Source organism: Lathamus discolor, chromosome Z, assembly GCF_037157495.1.
Source record: "Lathamus discolor isolate bLatDis1 chromosome Z, bLatDis1.hap1, whole genome shotgun sequence".
Lineage (NCBI taxonomy): Eukaryota > Metazoa > Chordata > Aves > Psittaciformes > Psittacidae > Lathamus > Lathamus discolor.
Genome location: NC_088909.1, coordinates 71,179,343 through 71,199,835, shown reverse-complemented (window position 1 = coordinate 71,199,835; position 20,493 = coordinate 71,179,343). Strand labels below are relative to the sequence as shown.

The window sequence follows — 20,493 nt, the reverse complement described above, 5'->3', positions numbered from 1 at the left end:
CCTCACATCATGGTACTCTTGTCCCAGGACAAAGGCAGCCTTATGCCCCTTGGTTTAGGCATCTTGTCAGAGAAGTGTGTTTCACAGCAGTGCAGTGCAAGGTTAAAGGAGCAACCCTTAAGCATTTCTGAAATAGCACACACTGCAGAAATCTAAGCTGGAAGCCTCTAAAAGCTTTTCCTTTTACCAAGACCATCATTTTGAAGCCTTCAGTTGCAGTTCCCACATGCACAAAACAAACTTCTAACACAAGTATTACTTACACGCACAATCAAGCACTCTGTTACATACCGACCAATTTCACTTTCTCTGGGGGGAAAAGTGGTTATTACTGTGATGAACAAGAACTTGCTCTGAACCTGAAAACTGAGACCAAGCCTGGTTCCACCCTCAGCCTTCACAGCTCTTCCTCAGCTTGTACTGCAGTTAGGAGCACACAGGCCACCACTGCAGGGGGTGGCCTACCCACCAGGAAGAACGTGCCCCACACAACCTGACAGATTCACACTAACCAGGCACAGGTCTCTGAAGAAAGACAAGCTTTATGAGACACTCTGGGTCAATGATATCTGCCTGAATTCCAGCTCATTGGAATCAGAGAGGAGATCTTTACAATTTTGCAATCTACCAGTCTGGAAAATCACTACTTAACACTGTACAAATTACAAACCTATACAATACAGAACTATTAAACAGTAAAAAATACCTTAGGCTACCCTTAAGAACACCAGTTTCTCTTTCTTCTGAAACCTATGACACAAAGTCATGCATGTACTTACATATGAAGTGCCCTACCACATATTTTTCAGTAATTCCGTAATACTGTCCAGCTTTTCTAAAGGTAAGTCACACACTTAGCACAAAAATCTGTTCAACATGAACCTTTAAAGCACAGAAAGATATGAGGTGCCTTTTAGACATGATTACGCTTTTATTGAAGATTCTCCTTTAACTAATGCCTAAGAAAATAATTTCCAGACACCTCTGAATCATTAGAATACAAACTGACTTCCAGTTTTGGTCCTAACACTTCTCCCTACAGGAAATCTAGATTCCTTCAAAATCCCCAAATGCAAATTTAGCATAGAGATAGGAAGAACACACTTGTATTATCTACTCTAAAACCTGAAGCTTCTCATTCATTCAATTCTTTATTGGGAGCTTAGGTACCCACATGATAATCACGCAGAAGAAAACAGTGGTAAAGCAATCTGTGTTACATTAGAGAAGACTGTAGTTCAGACTATCTACACCTTGAAAGCAATGTCTACAAAACTACAGTATACAGGAATATGAAATTAAAATCCAAAGAAGAATCAAAGACTTAAGTCTGTGTCTTACTCAGCTTTGTGGTTCTGTAACTGGGTGTCACTGTACTAAGATTTTGTCAGCCACAGACCAGTAACAAATTGTATTTGGGGATCTAAAGACACAGATGCATACATACTCTAGTATTTTTGATTTTTTTCATATACATACATACATGAAAAACACATATTGTATATATATATACGTATAACTACCCATACATATACAAAAATGGTATCTCTCTTTTTGAGGGCCATCTCAGTTTCCTCAAGTCCGTCTGTCTCAGGTCAAGTCTTGAAAGTACTTTCTTGTGCCCACAGACAGACAAATTTATTTCAGCCAGGAGCAATGATGAGAACAATTGTAGTCCTCCTTCACTGCATGGAGCAACACATGTGCAGCAGTCTAGAAGTATCTTTTAAGAAAAAGAAAATAATGGAAAATTTCTAGCACACAATGCACAAGAAGAGGATAAAAGAATACGAACAACAGAGTAACAAAATTTACAGGAGTGCCCAGAAATTACCAAGAAATGAAGATGTTTCATTTTCAGCACAATATACAACAACTCACAGAAACCTCACACTGATAGCTCCTCGTAAGATTGTACAATCAAGGGTAGTAAGTTTTTTATACTGTTGCTGACATAAAAGCATACAAAGATATTTCAAGTATGGCTTTAATATAGAAAAAAAGAACAAAAAGAAACAAACCAACAAAAAACGGTGCATCAAATCTTTAAAAACGTCCTGTTCACGTGAAAGCCTTAATAGTGATAGAACACCGTTTGAAAGTATGTCACTGGAGATTTGCTCACATACTTCTCCCCAGACCAAAATAACGGGAAAGAAAAAAAGCAGTGCTATTTAGTATCAGAGAAATAGGGGGAAAAAATGTGTAACTAATTACCAAGGTTAGTTAAGCAAAGCTGCAATCATTACAGCATTATTCCTGGTGGAGACTGGGATTTTAACTCCGTGTTACAGTACTAAGTCAAACCTAGATTTGCTTATTTTTATATATTTTTTGCCTTTTAAAATCTCATGACTGGATCAAGATATGAACTGCACCAACTGTGCTTTCTATAGCCTCATCTATTACAGAGCAGGTTAAGAAATACAAATTGGAAATACATGACTAAAATCTTATTTGTCACATACAAAACAAAATGAACACTGGATAACGGGACTCTAGAGTGGGCTTCTTTCACCTGGTGAAAAGAAGATGACTTGAAAGTGGATTAAAAAAATATTAATCTATCTGTCCTGAGAAGATGTGAATGCCCTATGTATTCTACTATGGCTTTGCTGCTTCTATGACCATTACCCCAGCAATACCTCTTGCTGATATAAGGAGAAAGGAAACATGAAACAGCAACGGAGGGAATCAGCAGAATGGACCGAGGTGGGAGAAAACTATAATGACATCAATCTTCTGCTAGCTGGCATTGCACACTTAAATTAGTTGAGACTTAGATCAGTTCTCTGAAGCCAGATGAGTAATAGCTTCCTGTCTGTCAGAAGACAGTTGAAGGCCACACAACATACCTTAATCTTTAATAATAACAATAATACCACCCACTCCTTCCTCATCTTTTAAGAACGGTGACGTACAAACCAAATCAAACCAAACAACCCACCATGATCCTAATAAAGCCTTTGGGTGTTACTTTGGAGTCAATGCTGTGACTGGGGAAAAAAAAAACAACAAAACACACACAAAAAAAAAAACCACCACAACACCCCCCCCCAAAAAAAAAAAAAAAAGCCCATAGGGGAAAAAAAAAAAAGAAACTAAACCAACACAGCCTAATCCCCCTGCCTCCCCCCTAAAAAAAAAAAAAAAAAAAAAAAAAAAGACCAAACCAGCCAACAAACAAAACGAAACAAACAAAACCAAAGAACTTCCTGATTCAAGAAGACAGTATGGCTGGACCTTCAACTTATTTTTTTTTTCCTTTCCAGATTAAGAAAAACCAACCCAACTGATGAATGAAAAGAATTAACTGCCTTCTAAAAACAATAATCGCTCAGTGATGAATTTCCATTCAAGCATGGCACAGAGGATTATCAACACTTGTACGTAAGAGCTTTCCATCTTACAAGCTGTCAAATCTCTGAAGACCTCCCCAGGAGTTTTATCTTCAAATGGTAATAGCAACAACTGTTACTGCATCATCAGTAATGTTACAACCACAGATCTAAAAGTGACCCAAGCAGTACTGCTTCCAAAATGACAACCAGGAAGGAAGTCAACTGCTTATATGCAGCAGTAATCCTTTACAGGTGTGCTACCACACACATACATACATATCATGCACAGTTTATTGTATTATTACTCCTCGTGCACATTCTGCAAAACTGTTGAAACAGTGTGTGGCTTCAGAACTTATATGGTGGCTAACAAGGAAGACATAAGAGACTAATTTAAAAATAATACAAGACTAGAAGCCTAGGCTAACAAACTTCTCTTTCACATGGATGTGCAATGCATACTTGTACTTGTTTTCACAATTCTCTGCATTGTAACTTAGATAAATATGAAGTATAGTGTCTTCAGTGATCAAATACAAGGCTGTTTTTAAACTAAAACAACAAAGATGCCCTTTTATAAGTAAAATGTAGTAGTACCACAGTATCTTCCTTCTGTGATTATCAAACTCCTTAATTAAGAGATTACACGTCACAAGAGTCACTTGAAGTTAGGAAAGGTTTTTGATGGTGATTCAGTTAAACTAACGGAAAAAACTGTGGAATAGGAAAGCATCTGAAGTTTCAAGGAAGGCAACAAAACAGCCAGAAAGGGAGCTAAGGTCTCCTAATGTCTCTTCCTACACCAATAGTGCACTGTTTTGTATTTATGTTAAAAACTGAATGGAGTAACTGCAAAAAGCTAAGTTAGGATGTTAGTTAGCCAAGAGATGGGCTTTGAGATTTGACAAAGCACAGGTTTAAATTTTAAGAGCTACTAATAAAAACCTGGGAGAAGTGTACATGCTGGTCTGTTGCCAAGTGTTTGCTCCATTGACAGAATCTCTCTAATTAAAAATCTCTACATAATTATCTTCTTAATTATTTTGTTCACAATCCACACCTGCATATTCCACTTGCTTTCAAAAAGGGAGCATATAATCATTTTGCCATTCACTAAATTATCTGCTCTGTATCATGTTAGTAATTTATAAACATTTAGTTAAGATGACTATTAATACTATATGAAAAAAACCGAAATACAATTTCATGAATGACTTATAACAACAAAAAAAGATCATGGCAAGGTAAGTAAATATTCCTTCTAAAGAAAGGAACATTTCATGGCTCAGGAAGTGGAGAATCACATCAAATAGGTCAGGTGAAACTTCTACATCAACCTACAAAGAATGGTTTCAAGAATAGTCTTGTATGTCTTATATGTTAATGAAAAACTAAGCAGATGTTATCCATTACAAAATATTAAAAGTTGTTGCATCTTTTTCCTTACCAAGACTATAAAAACCTCTACCAACCATCTTTAAGAACAATCTTTTCCCTCTATTATACGCATAAATATCATATTATAGTAATGAACTTCTCCATACCTGAGTATGCAAACTGAATTCTCTTATTTCCTTAAAAAAGGGAAAGAAGACCTCTATGTAGACAGTCTGGATGCTTTCTAAAGCAGAGAAATCCTCTTACAAATTTAATCTCATTGTGTTAGAGCAGACAGTAAATTTTCTTGTCACCTTAGTGCAGTCACTAAACTCAAAGGAATACAACTAATACTCATCCTTATTGTATGAGTAACACAATTAAAATCAGTCCAAGTGATTACTACAATAAAGCTTAAGACACTGAACTGCTGACAACTGGGAGACAGAATTAAAATTTAAAATTCAGCTGATGTTCTACAGATTCTTAAGTGAGTATTAATTTAAGCTTTTTATTGAAACAGAACATCTCAATCTCCTTTATAAGAAATCCAGTTACTCAAATATAGCTTTGTCCGGATAGTCAAAACCACACTGTACTATACAGCCAGGCACAACCATTACTGGAAGTCAGTACCTTCCTCTCCCCACCTTAAATTCTGGAAAACAAAACAAACAACAAAAAAAATCAACCTCACAACCCCTTACCTCCTTCCCCTCAGTAAAAATCCCACCCATCAAATGAGAATCACCTCATTATCTTTTTAAGCTATGATCAGATCTAGAGCTACCTTCTTATGGTTTGGGTATAATTCAGAGTCAAGAAAGTAAAAGAAGAGATAAATTGGCTGCCTTCACAGAGGAAAAGTAACTCCTCAAGATTTCACAAAGCTTTGCAAATGGGTTCAGGACCCCACCCTATGTGACTTTCTCCCTCCTCTCCAAAGGATCCCTCTGAGAGACAAGGGACTCCCTGAACAGAAACAACTCTCTGTTGTTCTGTGCTTAGCTTTCCACTTTATACAGTTTGGAGCAACAGCCTGAAGAGTTCATCCATGCAGAAGAAATGCCAGAAATGAAGTTTCGCCCTCAAAAATATTTTCCTTATGCTACTCACAACTCTATCTGAGAGCAAATTGGTGAGAATCAGTCCACTGCATGCTGTTCTTCCATGGAAGACGTACGAACAAAACCAGAAGCAAACACCAGCATTAGTGAAAGACAGTATAATGCAAATTCTTACTTTCCTTGCACAGAGAAAAGGCCAAATCTGTTTAGAAATTTCTGTGCAGTTAATTTCGAATGGATTTTTATACCCACATCTGAGGGCAGAATATAGCACTGGAAAGCAGATTAGCCTAAGTAGACTCCAAGGCACAAACATGTCAGACTTGATCACTGTTCCCAAAGGTGAGTAGTTTTCACCCAAATGACAAGCCTGATATAAAAATCCAGGTAGATAAACCAATATCCTCTCTGCCCAACCTTTTATTTTCTCTTATTGTTTTAATATGTATCTTCTTTGAGATCAGTATCATATACAACTACTGCAAAGCATCACATGTTTTTTGTAAGCAATTTATTGATAGAAAATGGTAGCAATATGCTGAACACCACCTGATTTCCTATGAAAACTAACTTAACTACTATTTAGATGAAGACTGGGATAGGGCTAAACTTAACTTTCTTTTATATTCCACTTATGGTCCTTCACCTGTGCACACGAACCAGACCAAAAATGCTGGGAGCTGCAACGGACCATATAACCCAAAAAGTCCTGAAGTTCAGGTCTTCAGGAGCTGAACTTCAGCATGTGACCTCAGTTTCCCTGCATCGCAGGATGAAGTTCAGTTCGCTCTAAACTTTGTTAAGGAACATAGCTATTTAAAATGTAGGAGAAAAAGTACTCTTGCCTTTAAGCCTATCTAATAAAAGGTTGTAAACAAAGTTGGGGAAAAAAAAATGCAACTGTGTTTAACAAGGAAGTTTACAAGCTGGTTAATGCTCAGTACCTCAAATAAGATTTTAAGAGGGGGGCAAAAAAAGGAATAAAACCACATCAAAAGCATCAGAATGGTTTGATGGTAAATAATCTAGATATTGTTGATTTATTTAAAAAATCTCTACTTACATATTTTAATACTGTTGCATTTCCTATGTTACATACATTTGTAAAAGGTAATAATACCATCTAATCTTCAAGCTGCTGTTTCAGAAGGCTTTGAGTGCTTCATATGAGGAAGTTAATTGTTTAAATTAGAATCATAGAACAAAGGAAAGGACCTTAAGATCATCTAGTTCCAACCCTCCTGCCATGGGCAGGGACACCTCACACTAAACCATCCCACACAAGGCTTCGTCCAAACTGGCTTGGAACACCGCTGGCGGTGGAGCATTTACAACTTCCCTGGGCAACCCATTCCAGTGCCTCACAACTCTCACAGTAAAGTATTCCTTCCTTATATCCAATCTAAACATCCCCTATTTAAGTTTTAACCCGTTACCCCTTGTCCTATCACTACAGTCGCTAATGAATAGTCCCTCCTCAGCATCCCTATAGGCCCCCTTCAGATACCAGAGGGCTGTGAGGAGGTCTCCACGCAGCCTTCTCTTCTCCAGGCTCAACAGACCCAACTTCCTCAGCCTATCTTCATACGGGAGGTGCTCCAGTCCCCTGATCATCCTTGTGGCCCTCCTCTGCACTTGTTCCAGCAGTTCCATGTCCTTTTTATGTTGAGGACACCAGAACTGCACACAATACTCCAGGTGAGGTCTCACAAGAGCAGAGTAGAGGGGCAGGATCACCTCCTTTGACCTGCTGGTCACGCTCCTTTTGATGCAGCCCAGGATATGGGTGGCTTTCTGGGCTGCGAGCGCACGCTGCCAGCTCATGTTCATTTTCTCATCGACCAGAACCCCCAGGTCCTTCTCCGCAGGGCTGCTCTGAATCTCTTCTCTGCCCAACCTGTAGCTGCGCCTGGGATTGCTCTGATCCAGGTGTAGGACCTTGCACTTGGCACGGTTAAACTTCATAAGGTTGGCATCAGCCCACCTCACAAGCGTGTCAAGGTCCCTCTGGATGGCATCCCTTCCCTCCATTGTATCAACCTAACTACACAGCTTGGTGTCATCAGCAAACTTGCTGAGGGCACACTCAATCCCACTGTCCATGTCAGCAACAAAGAAGTTGAACAAGACTGGTCCCAACATCGATCCCTGAGGGACACCACTCATTACTGGTCTACAGCTGGACATCGAGACATTGACCACAACTCTTTGTGTACGGCCATCCAGCCAGTTCTTTACCCACCGAGTGGTCTATCTATCGAATTCATGTCTCTTCAATTTAGAGAGAAGGATGTCATGCAGACAGTGTCGAACTCTCTGCACAAGTCCAGGTAGATGACATCAACTGCTCTACCCCTGTCCATGAGTTCCATAGCCCCATCATAGAAGGCCACCAAATTGGTCAGGCAGGATTTCCCCTTAGTGAAGCCATGCTGGCTGTCACCAAGCACCTTGTTGTTTTTCATGTGCCTTAGCATGCCTTCCAAGAGAATTTGATCCAAGATTTTGCCAGGCACAGAGGTGAGACTGACTGGTCTGTAGTTCCCTGGATCTTCCATTTTTCCCTTCTTGAAAATGGGGGTTATATATCCCTTTTTCCAGTCGTCGGGAACTTCACCTGACTGCCATGATTTTTCAAATATGATGGCCAGTGGCTTAGCAACTTCATTTGCCAGCTCCTTCAGGACCCGTGGATGGATTTCATCAGGTCCCACGGACTTGTGTGCGTTCAGGTTCTTTAGATGGTCCTTTCCAAGTCCCTTTCATTTTGTTACTCAGAGGGACTAGGGACAGACATAATGCCTATTCCTCGCAACAGTAAGACACCATTTCAGGGACAGTATAAACCATTTATCTTTGATTAATCGAAAGCAAGGACAAATACTGTTAGCATTCAAATTAGTAACATTCTTCCTTTATTTTTACCATGGACAGAATAAGATAACTTTATACTTTAAAAAATACTCATACATCTCTATGAAAAGCATCTTCCCATCTAAAGATGGAGCATTAGAGATTTTGCTGGGTCCTGCCCCTGCTCCCCACCATGCACTAACATTCTTCTACCTGAATGAAATTGCCACTACTGTAACTGGAAAAGGAAAATTTGGATCTCATTACATTTTCTATTGTTATATATATAATACATATATTAAAAAATTGTATTTAAAATTTAAATAAATCTTTAATATTTACCCTATTTTATGTTTGTGAACTCTATTTTGGGAGTCTCACAATCTTCTGACCTACTACTCATACAAAACAGCTCCATCCAGGAGCTGAATGGATGCAGTACAGTGTTTTGCTTCTTAGAATGTGAAAATGCTCAAAAATTAATTGTTTTGCTATACCAAAACCACTATAGATATATCTTTACTTAAAGCAGATATCACAGAAATTGTAGCACTTTCCTTATGATGCAACATTTACATCAAGCAGTATTCCTGATACTACTAAATATCATAATCTTACATCAAAGATTATGGACAGCAAATGCTTCTTAGTGTTATGGTACATTTTTTCCTCAACAATGGTTGGCCGCTGCTTCCAGAAAAGATATTCACTCAAATTCTGGACTTTAGTCTAGATATCATTTGGGGGAAAAAAAAAAAAAAACACCCCACAAAAGAACAACCAAACAACAAAACAAACAAATGAACAAACAAAACAAACCCCTTTGATTTTCAGCCTTCTTGCATGTCCTTCATTCTTGCCAAAGAAAGAACATTTTCGTATGGATTTAGATTACTAAATAAAGAAAAGCAGATTGTGCTGGCTCTTCTAGCAGATGAGAATACTTAAGAATACTTCTTCCACTAAGCTATCTGAGATCTCACTCTCTTAGGTTATCTACTCCTGAGGAAGACACTCAAGCTGTTCCCTTGGCCTCTTCTGCTTCATGCTTTTTTGTTCATGCTTCAGAGCACTCTGTGTCCTCTGTGACAGAAAATTACATGTTCAGAAACAGCTTCTCACAGAGTCACAGTAAAGAATTTCTTCCTTATATCCAACCTGAACTTCCCCTTTTTAAGTCTAAACCCATTACCCCTTATCCTATCACTCCAATCCCTGGCTAAGAGTCCCAATCTGGCATCCTTGTAGACCCCCTTCAGATACTGGAAGGCTGCTATGAGGTCTTCATGCATCAAACTTATACTAGAAACATAAAGGAACTACATATCAAACGCCCATACACAGATACCTGTGGACAGATTCCCTGGTCCATGCAGCCACCACCAGACCCGAGATAGAGTGTTTTCAAGCCTCAAATATACCCTTAGCACTGAAATGATGAAGTAATTTTTGCTTCAGTCCAAATACAAACAAATAAGCACAAAGTGCAAGGTCTCGCTTGCACTTGCTGGGTAACGCATGATTTTAAAAATATGGTACCTTACAATGTGTATTACACATGTGGATGTCCCCTGCTTTCCAAAGAAAACACAACTGGAGAGCACTATACAGGCAATACTGTCTTAATGGTGTAAGCTGAAATTGAAGTCTTGCAGCAAAAATTTTTGTCCCATATTTTCCCTTCATGCCAGTGTGAAGGTGATACCTCCACACTTCTTCCCCAGGGAGACTGAAAAAGAGATGCTGATCAAACCCACACCCACCTCATTTCAGGCCTCTCCATACCCACTCCTTGAACATGTCACCCGCATCCCTCTCATCTCACCATGCTAGCTACGCTGGCGCTGGCCTCAGTGTCAAGACACTTGGCCACAGCATTAAACTGGATGGGGGCTGGTTTAGGCACTTTATGTAAGAATCAAAGAAGAAACATCCTACCAGAAAACAAAACGGGGCAGGGAGCTTCAGCAGACATAACTGCCTCCAGGAGAGCAAAAAGGAGATGATTTGGGATGAAAGGGCAAAGCCAATGCAGATACCACTTCCTAGTCAGCAGCCATGAAAAGGCTGGGGAAGTGCTTTAACCTTAGGGAAAGGCCATGCAGGGCTGCACAGAGGCAGACTTCAACACAGGAGCTTCTCAGAGAATATTAAACAATGCCAAGATAAGCTCTGTCCCTCAAAGACCTGTCACTTACAAAAAGGAGCGTTCCTCCATCCTTTCTCCCCGAGGACACATGGAGAGGCCAGCGGAGCCGACAACCCACTGTAATGGAGCTCTGGCAAGGTGGCAATACAATAAAAACACACTAATCCATTTTTATTTTCATCCCTCAAATAATCACAGAGATTCAAGTGTTGGATTTGTGCTCCCCTTGTTTCTGCATTTGCAGCGTCGCTCACAGGTTTATGTGTTTTTCAGCACACACACACTGAAATGCAGGCTGGCTCCAAGGCCAAGAGCGTTACAAATCCGCCCAGAGGGAAGCACAGTTCCAGATATTGTGGCACATTTCCTGCAGCTTACAGCAGATCATCCTTGAGAGTGGTTTTTAACTGTTACTTCCCCTGGAGAGAATCACTAGCTATTTATTTTTTGCCATCCTCCTGCAACTTAGGTCTTCTCAGCCATTGCAAGGAGCTATATGCTAATTAAGCAGCTTCTCCAAAACAAAGCTAGCCCCTCTGCACACTTTCTTCCCTCACAAGGTGAGGGAACCAGGGCCAACCAGCACATTAGTAGGACAAGAGTGACACAACTATTGTATTATTATATCTCAGAAGAGACAGGCCATATCTAATTTCAAACATTTCAAATCTAGCAAGAATTGAATAATACTAATAAAACAGACTCAACATTTTATTCATATTCCTAGCTTATTTTAATGTAAAAATTCCTATGTGCATACTTTCAAATGCATGCACCTACACACACAGTGATGAAGATTCTATAGATACAAATATGCCACTGGCACTCTCAGAGTTTAAGAAATCAGGTCAAGGGTAATATTACCAAAGAACAATTTATAATTAAAAAAACTATAATTAGACTCCCCACCAAAAAAAAAAAAAAAAAAATCCCTAGTTTTTATTGAGAAAAAAATAGAAAGTAAATTGAATAGCTAAGTTCTGAGAGGACATCCTTCCTCGCTTAAACAACACACCACACAGGTATTTTCATGCCGAGTACACAATTACGGAAGTACAATGCTCTTTTCAGCATTTGCTCATAAAAAAAAAAAAAAAAAAGAAAAAGGTAAAAAATGCTAAGTTTGGGGGAAGTGAAAGATGAAAGCTACCACTGGGTCACTAAGAACACGGTATGAGAAGATACCAGGGGCAAACAGGCAGATTTTACAGGTCAAAGCATCCAGTCACATCATTTTGCATTTGCATTTCTAAGAGTGTGCTACCCCACTTTAAATCATCCCTTTCCTACAGCAGAAGAGAGTAACATTTTAATATTCTGCTTCTCCAGCAGAGAAGTCAGGAGGCACACTGTGGGCAGACAGCATGCATTGCTCGTGCCCCTTCAGGCTGATCAGCCCGCACCCAGCTCTGACACCACAGATCCACTCAGCTGAGCTATCTCAGCAGCTGAAAGGAAAACTGTTTCCAGTTGCACCTCCAACAAGTTAACCAGGAATGGCTAGATTAGTAATACTTTCTATGTCTGAGGATAATAAGAAATGTAAGATAATATAAATCAGAACACAACACAATGGAAACTGTGGATAAGCAATGTGCCTTCCTGCCTCCAAGAAAATATTTGCTAGATACTTTTACAGTATTAGAAGACACCTTAAGAAATGGATGAACTAAATGTGTTTTGAATTACAGCTACTGGTTTATTCAAAACACATCAACTCCAGCCAATGTAACAGCAAGATGCAGCTATGTACCTTAGAAAAAAACCCACCTCCTTTCTCTCTTAGGGTCTCTCCACAGCTGTGACCTGTCCTGAAATGACATATGGCCTCCTGTTTAATGAAAAGTCCGTATGCTAGTCCATTGACATATACAGAAGCTATTGGCATTGTAAATCTTGGTTCACCTCCACATCTAAGAGAAAGTTCTGAACTCCCTTAAGTCCCTGGGCAATTAAGTGTTCTATGCTGCTGGGCTTTTGTTTTATGAACATTCACATAGTTCTGGTTTTCACTAGTTAAACTTGCAGCCAGTTTTACTGACATTACATTGAATATATTTCTAGCCATTTTCAGGGCTATGGAGCAAGATACTCAAGAACATGCTTGTGGTGAAGATCTGTTCCTATTCTGATTTTGTACACCAAATTACATATAAATTCAACTGTTAGGGCAAAGAACCATAACACAACTGTAGCTCATATTTCATTTTCTGTTAGCTGGATTGTTTTTTCTTTCTATACAAAACTTTTACTTCCAGGAAGTAAACATTTATTTACATGTCATTCCTTTGCACAATACTCACATTAAAAGTGTTCCAGTCCAAACTTTCAGTTTACGTTTTAGACTCTTAAAATGTTATCCACACAAGTCAACTTTATGTTTTAATTGTAATTTCAGTTCAGCTAAAAAAAAAAAAACAAAAAAACCCAAAAAACCCCACCAACCACACCCCCCCCCCCAACAGAACAACCCAGCGCACATCCAGCTGTCAGCACAAACCACAGTTAACCATCCAAAGCTAAACAATGGATCGCTTCCAACAGCCACAATGGCACAATGCTGAAAGGTTTACTTGGTACCTCTGTATTTACTTCTAAGTTTTGCACTGCTCTTCCTATACCATTACACTAAAAACACAGTAACAGAGGGGAAAAAAAAAAGGGGGGGTTTAGAGTTACATCAGGCCTGCAACTGTAAGAAGGCCCCTGTACACGAGCATGTGAACAAAACGTCTGATCTGAAATTCCATCAATTTTCAAGTTAATTTTTTTTTTTAATATATTGGAGTCTCTACTTCCCTTTTATATAAAACTGGACTGTCTATCCTATACTATACTGAACCTGTAGCATGAAAAAATCAGGGAAATACATCTAAAAATTATTTAAAAGGGTTTTTTTTGTTCCCAGTTGAAGGGAGGAGAGAAGGCAGGGAAGGCACTCAAACAACACTGGAAGCCTCTGCACACTAGTAGAAAAGTAACCACAGGTAAGTACACAGAAGCGGCTGGATCTTGCACACACATCCAGTATAATCAACACTTCCTGCTAATTACCAGTCACCTAAAAAACCTTTGCCATGAAGAAGCTGCAGTTCATTTTCTCTTTTACCATGATCTACAAAAACATGTAAGCATTCTGACTTTCACAGAGGTTGGTCCTCTAATCCCAGGCACATGGGAAGAGTCCTGCAAAAGAGAACTGTTTTGGGGATGGTTTTCAGTTTGTAATAGTTCAGAAAAAACATTACCTAGTAAACAACAGTAGGGTCAACTCCAGTAAAGCAACTTAGTTGACCAAACTCTATAGTAAGGAGACTAGTTTTTACAGTACTACAGTGACACACGGCATCCCTCAGGGGTTTGTACCACTACTGTTTAATAACTTCATCAGTGACACAGGCAGTGGGATTGAGTGCACTGTCAGCAACTTTGCTGTTGACAGCAAGCTAAGTGGTACAGTTGACACATCTGAGGGAAGTGATGTCATCCAGGGGGACCCTGACAGGCTCAAGAGATGGGCCCATCAGAACCACTTGAGGTTCAACAGGACCCAGTACATGGTCCTGCATCTGGGTCGGGGCAACCCCAAGTATCAATACTGGTTGGGGGATGAAGGCACTGAGAGTACCCCTGAGGAGAAGGGCTTCGTGGTACTGGTGACTATAAGATTGGACATGTATGACTTGGCAATGTGCACTTGCAGCCCAGAAGGCCAACTGTATCTTGGGCTGCATTCAAAGGAGTGTGGTCAGCAGGTCAAGGGAGGTGATTCTGCCACTCTGCTCTGGTGAGACCCCCACCTGCAGTACTGCATTCAGCTCTGGGATCCTTAGTACCAGAAAGATATGGACTTGTTAGAAAGGGTCCAAAAAATGGCCACAAAAATTATCAGAGAGATGGAGCACCTCTCCTGTAAGGAAAGGCTGAGTTGGGGCTGTTCAGGGAGACCTTATTGTGGCATTTCAGTTCTTAAAAGGGGAGTGAAAGAAACATGGAGATTTTTAGCGGGGCCTGTTGCAGTAGGACAAGGGGTGATGGTTTTAAACTGAAAGAGGAGAGACTTAGGCTGGAAGTGAGAAAAAAGATCTTTACAATGAGGGTGGTAAAACACTGGCACAGGTTGCCCTGAGAGGAGGTGAATACCCCATCCCTGGAGACATTCAAGGCTGGGCTGGATGTGGCTCTCAGCAACCTCTAGTTGAAGACATCCTTGCTCACTGCAGGGACATAGGACTAGATGACATTTAAAGGTCTCTTCCAAAGCAACCTATTCTACTACCCTATTCTGTGATTCCAGTTTCTCACTGTGGCAGACAACAAAGCTGTAGAAATGTGCTAAAAGAAGAAAACAGACAAGTGAATCCCAGAGGCTCAGTGTTATTTCCTAATATAAAATTTAAAATTAATGTTTCTATTGAGATAAATATCAATCCTTTTTGATTGTCATCTGAGATCAGCTTTAAAGTCAGATGATAAAGTTTTCTTGTGCCATCTTGACAGCTTTCTATATTTCAGTTTTATCTGTTTTCTGAAGATGGCAGAATAAACACATTTTAAAGGCTTCTGCACAAGTTTTCAGAGACTAGCACTTTTGTCAGGTATTGCATAGCTTTACTTCAACCTGCCAAGTACCTTTCTTTGCAACAAAATAACTTTTAAAGTCAGAAAATGAATGTTTCCTACACTTTAGTAAGAAACTTCCAAAATGTGAAAATCCTAAGACAATAAATTTCTGAGACTCAAGTGCAAAGTTATTTCTGTAGCCTGAGAAAACTCACACTGTATATGCATAAAAATATTGCTGCATATGATTATGCAGCTTAGGGTCAAAATACTAACATTCTGCTACCAGAACTACAATCAATAGTAAACCTTGTTGCAGCTAAGCAGACCCAAGGTATGTCCAGGCCATTTTCAGAGGGAAGAAGGAAAAATAAAAATAAAATTAAAATAATAAAAAAAATAACCCACAAACAAACAAAAAAAAAAAACACCCCCCCAATCCCACCTTTGTAATTGTTATCTCCTCCTATACTGATTCTACTGATAGCGATGGTAAAGAAAAGACATAGTCACACTTCAACAAAAACAAACTGAAGTTACTGAATAGCTTGGAAAAAGAAACTAAAGACAGTGATAACCTCATGAAAGGTTAATCATGAGCCCCATTTTACTGTGATCCCTAGGAAGAATTTTATTCTGCCATCCTTACTCTTCAAGTAGTACCAACAGATTACTGCAAACTATGGCCTTGTTAATACGCAGACAGTAAAAAAAAAAAAATGAGAGTAGACGGAGTACACCACAGTTCTTGAAAAATAAGCAGTAAGGCACATTAGAGGTTTTCAAAAATTCTCTGCCCATCACTTAGTAACCCAAGCACCTAAATAGTTCTTAACATGGGAGACAGAAGTCCAACAACAGAGTTTACCATGGTGTGAGCAGTTAACACACATTAGCTGCTCCACTGCGGTTTTTGCACAGGTAGCTTACATTTTGTTAAAAAGTCGAGCTTTATCAAACTGGTTTGTTAGTCCTCTTGTTTCAGGAAATCCTGCTGGACTCACTAGTTAATGAGAAGATTAAACATGTTAAAAATACTTTCTTAAAAAGCAACTTCATCTTTGTTATATCATACTAACAAATGAAGGCAAACTCATTTAAACAGCTGGCTCCGTAATTTTCTACTACTGCCTTTTTAAATGGAACTATCAAATGAAAGCAGCAGAACACTTCATTTTTTGCTAATCCTCCACATTTTCTCTAGTGCAGCTCTATTGTCACAAATTTATCTTTAACCTGTTCTAATGCTTTTTAACTTCTGTTTGAGAAACAATTTGCAAGGTATTTTGTTCCATCACAAAACTATGTGTACAGGCCATGATCCCATTCCTTTTCAATACAGAGGTGAAGCACGTTTACCTGGATGAGTACGCATTTGAGCCCAGTGTGGTTACACCTGTTGTATGTGATGTACCAGTCCTGAGAAAAGCTTCTCACCAATGTGTTTGTTACTTTTGTTGATTTTCATTACAGAAAACCATTTACTTATCTAAAAACAATCAAAAAACACAAGTATCAATGACATTTTCTTGCATTCCTTTTAAAGGCTATTGGTACTTAACCAATAAGTAAGCTTACTTAATTATCAGTCTTGCAATCTTAAGTCTGAATCTGCTTTTCTTCCCTGCTCTCCCCTCATAAATCTCCGCTGCATGCTAGCTTTTACTGAGATTTTCCTAAAAATTCCACCCATTTTTCTACATGACCTGTCAGTTTCAAATCAGTTAATGCTACCTACACTGCTGCCTTTGTACCTTTATGATTTTTTAACCACAAAAGTCACACCAGGCTCCAGGCAAATAAGCTACTCCGTTCAAACTAGATCTCCACAGAGTGCCACTTGGGTTTATCTAAAACTGTTTCCTGGCACTCCACAACGACACTCCCTTATGAGCATACACCCTCCACTAGAACGTATATTAGCTGTCTTCAGTGAAACACAGATGCTGTGACAACAACCTGGGACAAAGTAACTGCAGATGCAGTGATTCATACTCCATACTGTATGCCAGCTTCCAATTACACAAACACTTTGTCTCTCCAACAATAGATGACTGCAGGAAACCTAGTATTTTATTAACTCTGGAAAATACGTGAAATTTAAAAGACATTCTGTATTTTTATAGCCCTAAATACTATGGCCTAAAGCGTAAGTAAGATATCTTAGTCTCTCCTGTTACCTTGCAAAGGCATTTCCTGAATTAGCGAGACTGAAATGGAACCATCCCTGTTTCTGTAGGTGAACAGAAGGCAAACTTTATATTGAAACGCCATCTACTATCTGGTACTACAGGGCTGCTGGCCATCACGTTTCCATGGTGCAGGGAAAGACCTATGGCAAGCTAGGAGTTAAAGCAGAACTTTTCAGGGGCTGTCATTTACAAAGTCTGCATACAGTTCACATGCCTGACACATTTAAGATCACTATGCTTTCTCCACAACCACAATACAACCACACTGTTGGCACGCATGCAGTAAGCCTGGTACTCCCAGAAAGTCCTAGCTTTACTATGCACGTACACAGTGACTACAGTATGTGTGTATACTACTTTTACTCTGAGCATGTGAGTGGGCCCCGTAAGAACGTTCACAGGCTGCAATCACTTGTACGGCGATTAACTATCCCCACCAATTATTCCAGGACTGGCTCTGCAAGAGTTGAGATTAACATGCCCTAAAATGATGAAGTACTCACACTTTGAAAAGCACAAAATTATATCCAGCACACACTGACTAACTACATGAACTATCCTAAGCTATGTTCGCTTCGGGCTGTCACAGGCAGAACTATTGTGAATTGCCAATGGGAAAACAGGAGGTTTCTTTGCGGTGCTGGCCTTCACCCAAAGGCCTTTTACAGATATAACCCCGGGCTGAATCATACCACTGCTGAAATGTGTTCATATTTTAAATAAGTGCAACAGATGAGTACGAACACCAACTGATACTGAAGCTCTGCAGGTAAAACTGGCTGGATGGCTGCACACAAAGAGTTGTGGACAATGGCTCGATGTCCAGCTGCAGACCAGTAATGAGTGGTGTCCCTCAGGGATTGGTGTTGGGACCAATCTTGTTCCAACATCTGTGTCGGTGACACGGACAGTGGGATTGAGTGCGCCCTCAGCAAGTTTGCCGATGACACCAAGCTGTGTGGTTCGGTTGATATGCTGGAGGGAAGGGATGCCATCCAGAGGGACCTTGACACGCTTGTAAGGTGGGCTGATGGCAACCTTATTAAGTTTAACCATGCCAAGCGCAAGGTCCCACACCTGGGTTGGAGCAATCCCAGGCACAGCCACAGACTGGGTAAAGAAGAGATTCAGAGCAGCCCTGCAGAGAAGGACTTGGGGGTGTTAGTCGATGAGAAAATGAACATGAGTCAGCTTCAGTGTGAGCTTGCAGCCCAGAAAGCCAACTGTATCTGGGGCTGCATCAAAAGGAGCGTGACCAGCAGGGCGAAGGAGGTGATCCTGCCCCTCTACTCTGCTCTTGTGAGACCTCACCTGGAGTATTGTGTGCAGTTCTAGTGTCCTCAACATAAAAAGGACATGGAACTGCTGGAACAAGTCCAGAGGAGGGCCACGAGGATGATCAGGGGACTGGAGAACCTCCCATATGAAGACAGGCTGAGGAAGTTGGGTCTGTTCAGCCTAGAGAAGAGAAGGCTGCGTGGGGACCTAATAGCAGCCTTTCAGTATCTGAAGGGGGCCTATAGGGATGCTGGGGAGGGACTCTTTGTCAGGGACTGTAGTGACAGGACAAGGGGTAATGGGTTGAAACTTAAACAGGGGAAGTTTAGATTAGATATAAGGAGGAAATTCTTTCCTCTTAGGGTGGTGAGACACAGGAATCTGTTGCCCAGGGAGGCTGCGAGCGCTCCATCCCTGGCAGTGTTGGATGAACCCTGGCAGGCTGGATGAAGCCTTGCATGGCATGGTTTAGTGTGAGATGTCCCTGCCCATGGCAGGAGGGTTGAAACTAGATGATCTTGAGGTCCTTTCCAACCCTAACTATTCTATGATTCTATGAAGGAGGTGATTCTGCCCCTACTACTCTGCTCTCATGAGACCTCACTTGGAGCATTGTCTGCAGTTCTGGGGTCCTCAGCATAAAAAGGACATGGAACTGCTGGAACAAGTGCAGAGGAGGCCCACAAGGATGATCAGTGGGCTAGAGCACCTTCCATATGAAGACAGGCTGAGAAAGTTGGGGCTGTTCAGCCTGGAGAAGAGAAGGCTGCGTGGAGATCTCATAGCAGTCTCCTAGTATCTGAAGGGGGGCTATAGGGATGCTGGGGATGGACTCTTCATTAGGGACCATAGTGATAGGACAAGGGGTAACGGGTTCAAACTTAAACAGGGGAAGTTTAGACTGGATATAAGGAAGAAATTCTTTACTGTAAGGGTGGTGAGGCACCAGAATGGGTTGTCCAGGGAGTTGTCACACTGAGAAATGCCATCCAGATCAAGTAGGCATGGAAGGAGACGCCCTGGAACTTCGCTGTAACCAGGGATAGTGCCACCAAGAGCTAGGATGAAGTACCTGCAATTCATTAACTAGCCATGAATTATTTTCTTTGACTTGTAAACCAAAAAGGCTCACTGGAAAAGGCACTGGACTGGGATCCAGGTAACATGCTCTACTGCTGGCACCTTTTTTGACTTGATAAGTAGGTTTTGGCAAATAAAATGTTTGTTCCGGTTTACTACCTTTATTAAGTGCATTATTTTATGTAATAAAAGCCCTGTGTAAAGCATCTTAAAAGCTACTAACCCAGTGCTTTGCAGAAAAGCAAACGGTTGAACCATTCAACTGTCCCAACAGGGATCTGGTAAGAACCTCAGCATCATGAGCCTGAGTACACAACACACTGGTACGTTGTGAAGAGCTCATTTTTATGTCAAACTACAGAGATCCTGTCTGAAGCACCTACAGCACTGGGTATTTTCAAACTGCAGCAGCAGTTCATAACTGACAGCTGCTAATCACCAATGTGACCTCCTAGGGCAAAGAGGCAGTTCCTTTATGTCAGCTACTGTTGTGTGGCTGTTGGTTAACATACATCCTACCAGCAATATTGTATACCTAATTTCACTTGAGACTGTGCAGATTTTTTTTATAAAAAAATGTTCTTATACAAAAA

General features: G+C 40.4%; 1 protein-coding gene across 1 annotated transcript in view; it reads right to left on the bottom strand.

The window, feature by feature from the left end:
• The window catches only part of LOC136005048 (guanine nucleotide-binding protein G(q) subunit alpha), a 126,711-nt gene that overhangs the window by 80,953 nt on the left and 25,265 nt on the right, over positions 1–20,493 (bottom strand). The gene's annotated exons all lie outside the window — the stretch shown is intronic.